Source organism: Protomyctophum parallelum, assembly GCF_964188405.1.
Source record: "Protomyctophum parallelum genome assembly, chromosome: 4".
Lineage (NCBI taxonomy): Eukaryota > Metazoa > Chordata > Actinopteri > Myctophiformes > Myctophidae > Protomyctophum > Protomyctophum parallelum.
In genome coordinates this window covers 47,882,823-47,894,003 of record NC_139700.1, presented here as the reverse complement: position 1 = coordinate 47,894,003, position 11,181 = coordinate 47,882,823, and positions in this window count along the sequence as shown.

The following is an 11,181-nucleotide window of genomic DNA, read 5'->3' as shown; positions in this document are numbered from 1 at the left end:
ATAATGAAAAACGAGGATTTTTATTTTTTTCAAAATTTCAAAAAACATGGGCTATAACCCATCGTTTTTTTCATTTTTTCATTTTTTTTAAATCCTCAAAAATTATGAAAAACGGCGTGCTATAGTATGCCTTACGATATGGGCTATAGCCCATGGTCCAAAATGATGAAAAACGAGGATTTTTATTTTTTTCAAAATTTCAAAAAACATGGGCTATAACCCATCATTTTTTTTTCATATTTTTCAAATCCTCAAAAATGATGAAAAACGGCGTGCTATAGTATGCCGTACGATATGGGCTATAGCCCATGGTCCAAAATGATGAAAAACGAGGATTTTTATTTTTTTCAAAATTTCAAAAAACATGGGCTATAACCCATCGTTTTTTTCATTATTTCATTTTTTGTCAAATCCTCAAAAATGATGAAAAATGGCGTGCTATAGTATGCCGTACCATATGGGCTATAGCCCATGGTCCAAAATGATGAAAAACGAGGATTCTTTTTCTCTTCAAAATTTTAAAAAACATGGGCTATAACCCATCGTTTTTTTCATTTTTTTTCAAATCCTCAAAACATGATGAAAAATGGCGTGCTATAGTATGCCGTACCATATGGGCTATAGCCCATGGTCCAAAATGATGAAAAACGAGGATTCTTTTTCTCTTCAAAATTTCAAAAAACATGGGCTATAACCCATCGTTTTTTTCATTTTTTCATTTTTTGTCAAATCCTCAAAAATGATGAAAAACGGCGTGCTATAGTATGCCTTACGATATGGGCTATAGCCCATGGTCCAAAATGATGAAAAACGAGGATTTTTATTTTTTTCAAAATTTCAAAAAACATGGGCTATAACCCATCGTTTTTTTCATTTTTTCATTTTTTGTCAAGTCCTCAAAAATGATGAAAAATGGCGTGCTATAGTATGCCGTACCATATGGGCTATAGCCCATGGTCCAAAATGATGAAAAACGAGGATTCTTTTTCTCTTCAAAATTTCAAAAAACATGGGCTATAACCCATCGTTTTTTTCATTTTTTTTCAAATCCTCAAAACATGATGAAAAATGGCGTGCTATAGTATGCCGTACCATATGGGCTATAGCCCATGGTCCAAAATGATGAAAAACAAGGATTCTTTTTCTCTTCAAAATTTCAAAAAACATGGGCTATAACCCATCGTTTTTTTCATTTTTTCATTTTTTGTCAAATCCTCAAACATGATGAAAAATGGCGTGCTATAGTATGCCGTACCATATGGGCTATAGCCCATGGTCCAAAATGATGAAAAACGAGGATTTTTTTTTTTTCAAAATTTCAAAAAACATGGGCTATAACCCATCGTTTTTTTTTTTTTTTTAATTTTGTTCAAATCCTCAAAAATGATGAGAAACGGCGTGCTATAGTATGCCTTACGATATGGGCTATAGCCCATGGTCCAAAATGATGAAAAACGAGGATTTTTATTTTTTTCAAAATTTCAAAAAACATGGGCTATAACCCATCGTTTTTTTCATTTTTTCATTTTTTGTCAAGTCCTCAAAAATGATGAAAAATGGCGTGCTATAGTATGCCGTACCATATGGGCTATAGCCCATGGTCCAAAATAATGAAAAACGAGGATTTTTAATTTTTTTTCAACATTTCAAAAAACATGGGCTATAACCCATCGTTTTTTTCATTTTTTCATTTTTTGTCAAATCCTCAAAAATGATGAAAAATGGCGTGCTATAGTATGCCGTACCATATGGGCTATAGCCCATGGTCCAAAATGATGAAAAACGAGGATTTTTTTTTTTTTTCAAAATTTCAAAAAACATGGGCTATAACCCATCGTTTTTTTTCATTTTTTCATTTTTTTCAAATCCTCAAAAATGATGAAAAACGGCGTGTTATAGTATGCCTTACGATATGGGCTATAGCCCATGGTCCAAAATAATGAAAAACGAGGATTTTTATTTTTTTCAAAATTTCAAAAAACATGGGCTATAACCCATCGTTTTTTTCATTTTTTCATTTTTTTCAAATCCTCAAAAATGATGAAAAATGGCGTGCTATAGTATGCCGTACCATATGGGCTATAGCCCATGGTCCAAAATGATGAAAAACGAGGATTTTTATTTTTTTCAAAATTTCAAAAAACATGGGCTATAACCCATCGTTTTTTTTTCATTTTTTTCAAATCCTCAAAAATGATGAAAAACGGCGTGCTATAGTATGCCGTACGATATGGGCTATAGCCCATGGTCCAAAATGATGAAAAACTAGGATTTTTATTTTTTTCAAAATTTCAAAAAACATGGGCTATAACCCATCGTTTTTTTCATTATTTCATTTTTTGTCAAATCCTCAAAAATGATGAAAAATGGCGTGCTATAGTATGCCGTACCATATGGGCTATAGCCCATGGTCCAAAATGATGAAAAACGAGGATTCTTTTTCTCTTCAAAATTTCAAAAAACATGGGCTATAACCCATCGTTTATTTCATTTTTTTTCAAATCCTCAAAACATGATGAAAAATGGCGTGCTATAGTATGCCGTACCATATGGGCTATAGCCCATGGTCCAAAATGATGAAAAACGAGGATTTTTTTTTTTTTCAAAATTTCAAAAAACATGGGCTATAACCCATCGTTTTTTTTCATTTTTTCATTTTTTTCAAATCCTCAAAAATGATGAAAAACGGCGTGTTATAGTATGCCTTACGATATGGGCTATAGCCCATGGTCCAAAATAATGAAAAACGAGGATTTTTATTTTTTTCAAAATTTCAAAAAACATGGGCTATAACCCATCGTTTTTTTCATTTTTTCATTTTTTTCAAATCCTCAAAAATGATGAAAAATGGCGTGCTATAGTATGCCGTACCATATGGGCTATAGCCCATGGTCCAAAATGATGAAAAACGAGGATTTTTATTTTTTTCAAAATTTCAAAAAACATGGGCTATAACCCATCGTTTTTTTTTCATTTTTTTCAAATCCTCAAAAATGATGAAAAACGGCGTGCTATAGTATGCCGTACGATATGGGCTATAGCCCATGGTCCAAAATGATGAAAAACTAGGATTTTTATTTTTTTCAAAATTTCAAAAAACATGGGCTATAACCCATCGTTTTTTTCATTATTTCATTTTTTGTCAAATCCTCAAAAATGATGAAAAATGGCTTGCTATAGTATGCCGTACCATATGGGCTATAGCCCATGGTCCAAAATGATGAAAAACGAGGATTCTTTTTCTCTTCAAAATTTCAAAAAACATGGGCTATAACCCATCGTTTATTTCATTTTTTTTCAAATCCTCAAAACATGATGAAAAATGGCGTGCTATAGTATGCCGTACCATATGGGCTATAGCCCATGGTCCAAAATGATGAAAAACGAGGATTCTTTTTCTCTTCAAAATTTCAAAAAACATGGGCTATAACCCATCGTTTTTTTCATTTTTTCATTTTTTGTCAAATCCTCAAACATGATGAAAAATGGCGTGCTATAGTATGCCGTACCATATGGGCTATAGCCCATGGTCCAAAATGATGAAAAACGAGGATTTTTTTTTCTTTCAAAATTTCAAAAAACATGGGCTATAACCCATCGTTTTTTATTTTTTTTTAATTTTGTTCAAATCCTCAAAAATGATGAAAAACGGCGTGCTATAGTATGCCTTACGATATGGGCTATAGCCCATGGTCCAAAATGATGAAAAACGAGGATTTTTATTTTTTTCAAAATTTCAAAAAACATGGGCTATAACCCATCGTTTTTTTCATTTTTTCATTTTTTGTCAAGTCCTCAAAAATGATGAAAAATGGCGTGCTATAGTATGCCGTACCATATGGGCTATAGAGCACCGAAGTCCTGACGTAACTCGCTCATCCCGACGATTCCCCTGGTTCACGGAAGTAGTTTCTCTATGGAGAATAACATGGGGTGATCTTAATATCGTCTACTATAAGCGTTGTGGTCCAAAAATAAACAAGCTGTCTCGGCGTTATTGTCAGGGAGGTGTCTCTGTATCGTTTGCAACAGTCAGTCACTCATATATGATACAGTCTGCTTCTAGCGAAAATCTAACTAATTCAGCAGCAGTAACATTAGCGTTTTCTCTCAGTCAGTTGATTCTTCATATCCATGTGAGTGAAGCGGCCGGGATGACATGTTTATTTTTCAAACACAGTTCTTATATGAATCAATCTAAAACTCCTCCTATGGTGATTTCAATGCAACTAAACAAATACATGAACCTGGGGACTGACGCCCTCTACTGAAAGTGACGTCAGACTTCGGTGCTCTATAGCCCATGGTCCAAAATAATGAAAAACGAGGATTTTTATTTTTTTCAACATTTCAAAAAACATGGGCTATAACCCATCGTTTTTTTCTTTTTTTCATTTTTTTCAAATCCTCAAAAATGATGAAAAACGGCGTGCTATAGTATGCCTTACGATATGGGCTATAGCCCATGGTCCAAAATGATGAAAAACGAGGATTCTTTTTCTCTTCAAAATTTCAAAAAACATGGGCTATAACCCATGGTTTTTTTCATTTTTTCATTTTTTGTCAAATCCTCAAAAATGATGAAAAATGGCGTGCTATAGTATGCCGTACCATATGGGCTATAGCCCATGGTCCAAAATAATGAAAACGAGGATTTTTATTTTTTTCAAAATTTCAAAAAACATGGGCTATAACCCATCGTTTTTTTCATTTTTTCATTTTTTGTCAAATCCTCAAAAAGGATGAAAAATGGCGTGCTATAGTATGCCGTACCATATGGGCTATAGCCCATGGTCCAAAATGATGAAAAACGAGGATTTTTATTTTTTTCAACATTTCAAAAAACATGGGCTATAACCCATCGTTTTTTTCATTTTTTCATTTTTTTCAAATCCTCAAAAATGATGAAAAACGGCGTGCTATAGTATGCCTTACGATATGGGCTATAGCCCATGGTCCAAAATGATGAAAAACGAGGATTCTTTTTCTCTTCAAAATTTCAAAAAACATGGGCTATAACCCATGGTTTTTTTCATTTTTTGTCAAATCCTCAAAAATGATGAAAAATGGCATGCTATAGTATGCCGTACCATATGGGCTATAGCCCATGGTCCAAAATAATGAAAACGAGGATTTTTATTTTTTTCAAAATTTCAAAAAACATGGGCTATAACACATCGTTTTTTTCATTTTTTCATTTTTTGTCAAATCCTCAAAAATGATGAAAAATGGCGTGCTATAGTATGCCGTACCATATGGGCTATAGCCCATGGTCCAAAATAATGAAAACGAGGATTTTTATTTTTTTCAAAATTTCAAAAAACATGGGCTATAACCCATCGTTTTTTTCATTTTTTCATTTTTTGTCAAATCCTCAAAAATGATGAAAAATGGCGTGCTATAGTATGCCGTACCATATGGGCTATAGCCCATGGTCCAAAATGATGAAAAACGAGGATTTTTATTTTTTTCAACATTTCAAAAAACATGGGCTATAACCCATCGTTTTTTTCATTTTTTCATTTTTTTCAAATCCTCAAAAATGATGAAAAACGGCGTGCTATAGTATGCCTTACGATATGGGCTATAGCCCATGGTCCAAAATGATGAAAAACGAGGATTCTTTTTCTCTTCAAAATTTCAAAAAACATGGGCTATAACCCATGGTTTTTTTCATTTTTTGTCAAATCCTCAAAAATGATGAAAAATGGCATGCTATAGTATGCCGTACCATATGGGCTATAGCCCATGGTCCAAAATAATGAAAACGAGGATTTTTATTTTTTTCAAAATTTCAAAAAACATGGGCTATAACACATCGTTTTTTTCATTTTTTCATTTTTTGTCAAATCCTCAAAAATGATGAAAAATGGCGTGCTATAGTATGCCGTACCATATGGGCTATAGCCCATGGTCCAAAATGATGAAAAACGAGGATTTTTATTTTTTTCAACATTTCAAAAAACATGGGCTATAACACATCGTTTTTTTAATTTTAAATTTTTTGTCAAATCCTCAAAAATGATGAAAAATGGCGTGTTATAGTATGCCGTACCATATGGGCTATAGCCCATGGTCCAAAATAATGAAAACGAGGATTTTTATTCTTTTCAAAATTTCAAAAAACATGGGCTATAACCCATCGTTTTTTTCATTTTTTCATTTTTTTCAAATCCTCAAAAATGTTGAAAAACGGCGTGCTATAGTATGCCTTACGATATGGGCTATAGCCCATGGTCCAAAATGATGAAAAACGAGGATTTTCTATTTTTTTCAAAATTTCAAAAAACATGGGCTATAACCCATCGTTTTTTTCATTTTTTGTCAAATCCTCAAAAATGATGAAAAATGGTAGAGAACCTGGGGGTTATCATCTATGAAACGGCACGATATAAAAATAAACCAGTTAAATACAACAAATTGAGCAGGGCACCGCAGGGAGTTGAACCCCATTCTGGTAAACCAGGAAGTACCACAACCAGTGCCTTATAGTTTGTTTTGTTGTCATTTACAGGTCCAACAGCAATCACATTAATTTACATTTCTTTCAACAGTAAAAATGCCATCATATCGCACACACCATACCTGTAACTTTCATTAGCCCTCTTATTATAACCAGAATACATTTTAAAAAGGGCCACAAGGGGGGGCGCTGCGCGGGCCGCCAATTGAATACCACTGGACTATGGCCTGTCACCTTTCCGTTATTTTCACCTTTTTTTCAAATCCTCCGAAATCATGAAAAATGGCACCCTGTAGCATGCGCTCCGAGACGATGGATTATAGCCTGTCGCTTTTCCGTGATTTTCACCTTTTTTCAAATCCTCCGAAATCGTGAAAAATGGCAACCTATAGCATGCGCTCCAAGACGATGGACTATAGTCTGTCGCTTTTCCGATATTTTCAATTTTTTTTCAAATCCTCCGAAATCGTGAAAAATGGCAACCTATAGCATGCGCTCCAAGACGATGGACTATAGCCTGTCGCTTTTCCGTGATTTTCAGATCCTCCGAAATCGTGACAAATGGCACCCTATAGCATGCGCTCCAAGATGATGGAAAAAGGCACCCTATAGCATTAAAAAAATAAAAATCATGAAAAAACGACATTATGCTATAGTTAATGGTTTCGGAAGACTACTATAGTCTGTCGTTTTTCATGATTTTGGAGGATTTCAAAACCACGGATCCAGTGTGTTTGTAAAACGTGAAAACGTAAAACCTAAAAACGTAAAACGTAAAAACGTAAAACGTAAAAACCTAAAAACGTAAAAACGTAAAAACATAAAAACGTAAAACGTAAAAACGTAAAAACGTAAAACGTAAAAACGTAAAACGTAAAAGGGAAAACCGTAAAACGTAAAAACGTAAAACGTAAAAACGTAAAACGTAAAAGGGAAAACCGTAAAACGTAAAAACGTAAAAACGTAAAAGGGAAAAACGTAAAACGTAAAACGTAAAACGTAAAAACGTAAAACGTAATACGTAAAAAGTTTTTACGTATTACGTTTTAAGTTTTTACTAAAAACGTAAAAACGTAAAAACGTAAAAACGTAAAACGTAAAACGTAAAAGGTTTACATAAAAACGGAATACGGAAAAACGGAAAAAACGGAAAATGTAAAAACGTAAAACGTTTTACGTTACGGAAAACGTAAAAAAAAATCAAAAAATCTTAAAACATGGGCTATAACCCATCGTTTTTTTCATTTCATTCATTTTTTTCAAATCCTCAAACATGATGAAAAACGGCGTGCTATAGTATGCCGTACGATATGGGCTATAGCCCATGGTCCAAAATTATGAAAAACGAGGATAAAAAAATTAAAAAAATTAAAAAAACATGGGCTATAACCCATCGTTCTTTTATTTTTTTTCAAATGCTCAAATATTTAGAAAAACGGCGTGCTATAATATGCCGTACAATATGGGCTATAGCCCATGGTCCAAAATGATGAAAAATGAGGATAATTATTTTTTCTAAAATTCATAAAACATGGGCTATAACCTATGGTTTTTTTTTCATTTTTTTCAAATGCTCAAAGATTTAGAAAACGGCGTGCTATAATATGCCGTACAATATGGGCTATAGCCCATGGTCCAAAATGATGAAAAACGAGGATAATGTTTTTTTTTTAATTAAAAAAACATGGGCTATAACCCATCGTTTTTTTTTCTTCATTTTTTCATTTTTTTCAAATCCTCAAAAAAGATGAAAAATGGCGTGCTATAGTATGCCGTACGATATGGGCTATAGCCCATGGTCCCAAATGATGAAAAACGAGGTTAATTTTTTTTTTTCAAAAATTCAAAAAACATGGGCTATAACCCATCGTTTTTTTCATTTTTTCCAAATCCTCAAAATTGATGAAAAACTGAGTGCTATAGTATGCCGTACGATATGGGCTATATATAGCTCATGGTCCAAAATGATGAAAAACGAGGATAAAAAAAAATCAAAAATTAAAAAAACATGGGCTATAACCCATCGTTTTTTTTTCATTTTTTCATTTTTTTCAAATCCTCAAAAATGATGAAAAACGGCGTGCTATAGTATGCCGTACGATATGGGCTATATATGGTCCAAAATTATGAAAAACGAGGATATTTTTTTTTTCAAAAATTCAAAAAACATGGGCTATAACCCATCGTTCTTTTCATTTTTTTTTTTTTTTTTCAAATGCTCAAAGATTTAGAAAAACGGCGTGCTATAATATGCCGTACAATATGGGCTATATATAGCCCATGGTCCAAAATGATGAAAAACGAGGATAATGTTTTTTTTCAAAAATTCAAAAAACATGGGCTATAACCCATCGTTTTTTTCATTTTTTCCAAATCCTCAAAAATGATGAAAAACTGCGTGCTATAGTATGCCGTACGATATGGGCTATATATAGCTCATGGTCCAAAATGATGAAAAACGAGGATAAAAAAAAATCAAAAATTAAAAAAACATGGGCTATAACCCATCGTTTTTTTTATTTTTTTCAAATCCTCAAAAATGATGAAAAACGGCGTGCTATAGTATGCCGTATGATATCGGCTATAGCCCATGGTCCAAAATGATGAAAGACGAGGATAAAAAAGAAATCAAAAATTCTTAAAACATGGGATATAACCCATCGTTTTTTTTCCATTTTTTTCAAATCCTCAAAAATGATGAAAAACGGCGTGCTATAGTATGCCGTACGATATGGGCTATAGCCCATGGTCAAAAATTATGAAAAACGAGGATTAAAAAAAATTCAAAAATTCAAAAAACATGGGCTATAACCCATCGTTCTTTTCATTTTTTTTATTTTTTTCAAATGCTCAAAGATTTAGAAAAATGGCGTGCTATAATATGCCGTACAATATGGGCTATAGCCCATGGTCCAAAATGATGAAAAACGAGGATAATTTATTTTTCAAAAATTCAAAAAACATGGGCTATATAACCCATCGTTTTTTTCATTTTTTTCAAATCCTCAAAAATGATGAAAAACGGCGTGCTATAGTATGCCGTACGATATGGGCTATAGCCCATGGTCCAAAATTATGAAAAACGAGGATAAAAACAAAAAGAAAAAAAAAAAAAAAACATGGGCTATAACCCATCGTTCTTTTCATTTTTTTTTTTTTTTCTCAACCTGCAACAACACGCATTCAGACACAGCACACAACACGCACGCACGCATGGGATTGAACAAGTGTGGACAGGTTGCCAAGACCGCATGGTATTCACTGTGATGGAAATCAAACGGAGCCAGACGGGACAACTTCAAACTTGCCTTCGTTCAGCTGTAGGTTTAAGCAATAAGCCACGAGAGGTCTCAGGTTACCGGGTATTTTACACTGGCTGGGGGCATAGGCAGACCCGACGCGCAGCGGAGGGTCTTCTACCTCCCAGCCAGTGTAAAATACCCGGTAAACTGGGGCCTCGAGTGGCTTATTGTTTTTCTAAAACGGTTACAAACATCAGCAATATTAACCTAATAAAACTATTAAATTCACAAAAGCAGCTACGCTTTGCTCCACTAGAGCGAGCCACATCATTTCCTTGTTTTGCTGCAAGTAGCCTATGTGACGGGAGAATAGCGCTTGATATCTTTACGGGGCTGCCTGGAGCCACACATTCACAGTCATATGAGCCGGGCGGTGTTTAGACACCCGCACGGCATGTGTTTGTAAAGCAATCAAGCGCTCCCCTTCACCAGTTCAGCTACAAGGCTGCAGGATGATACAAAGTGATTGAAGGAATGGGTTATCGGTGAAATTTACACCGGTCACGTGACGGTAACCAGCCAATCAGAATGAAGTATTGGGACTACCCGTTTTAGAATTATTTTTTTGCCATCCAACACTTGATTTCCTCAAGATAGTTCACGAGCCTGACTGCAATAGAGGACTGATTGAAACCAAGTCTTACTCATTATCTCAAACCCTCACCCTAACTCTAACCTCCCACGGGGCAGCATAGCCTACCTAAACCTAACCTTAACCCTCTCCCAAGCCTTAAAGCACCCCTCACCAACCTTAACCCGGTCGTTTTAACGCACCCCTCACCAACCTTAATCCGGTCGTTTTAACGCACCCCTCACCAACCTTAATCTGGTCATTTTAACGCACCCCTCACCAACCTTAATCCGGTCGTTTTAACCAGGGGGGCAGTCAGACAGATTTTTTGTGAAGCTACTAAGGAAATTGGGATTTCCTGAAAGTTCATATAATGGCCTGTTGTGGCGCTGTCATTGGGCCCAAAAAAACCCATAGCCCCATAGAAGTCCATGTATTTGGGCCCAACTTCACCTAGACTGTATTACCTTAATAAACATGGTCATGAATACTTTCTGCTTCCAGTCACTAGTTTAAAGTCTCATTTCTAATATTCATAATATTCTTTTTGGAAAATTATAGTCCCATTTATAAAAGAAATTACCATAAAGTCGCGTATGTTCTGAGGGGCGTGGCTACCATTACAGTCTATGATCGGGATTCCCCACCCACTCGAGTCAAAATAAAAACCAACAGAGAAGAAGGGGGGAAGTCCCGCCTCGTTGTCTGGGCCAGCCAATTGCCAGCTGGGCCCAAACGGATCTAGAAAGATGGCGATGTACAATTCAAGGACTGACAGGCTTCATTTTACGTTCATGTTAGACCCGCGGAACGCTTTGTCCATATTTTTTACAGTCTATGGTTTT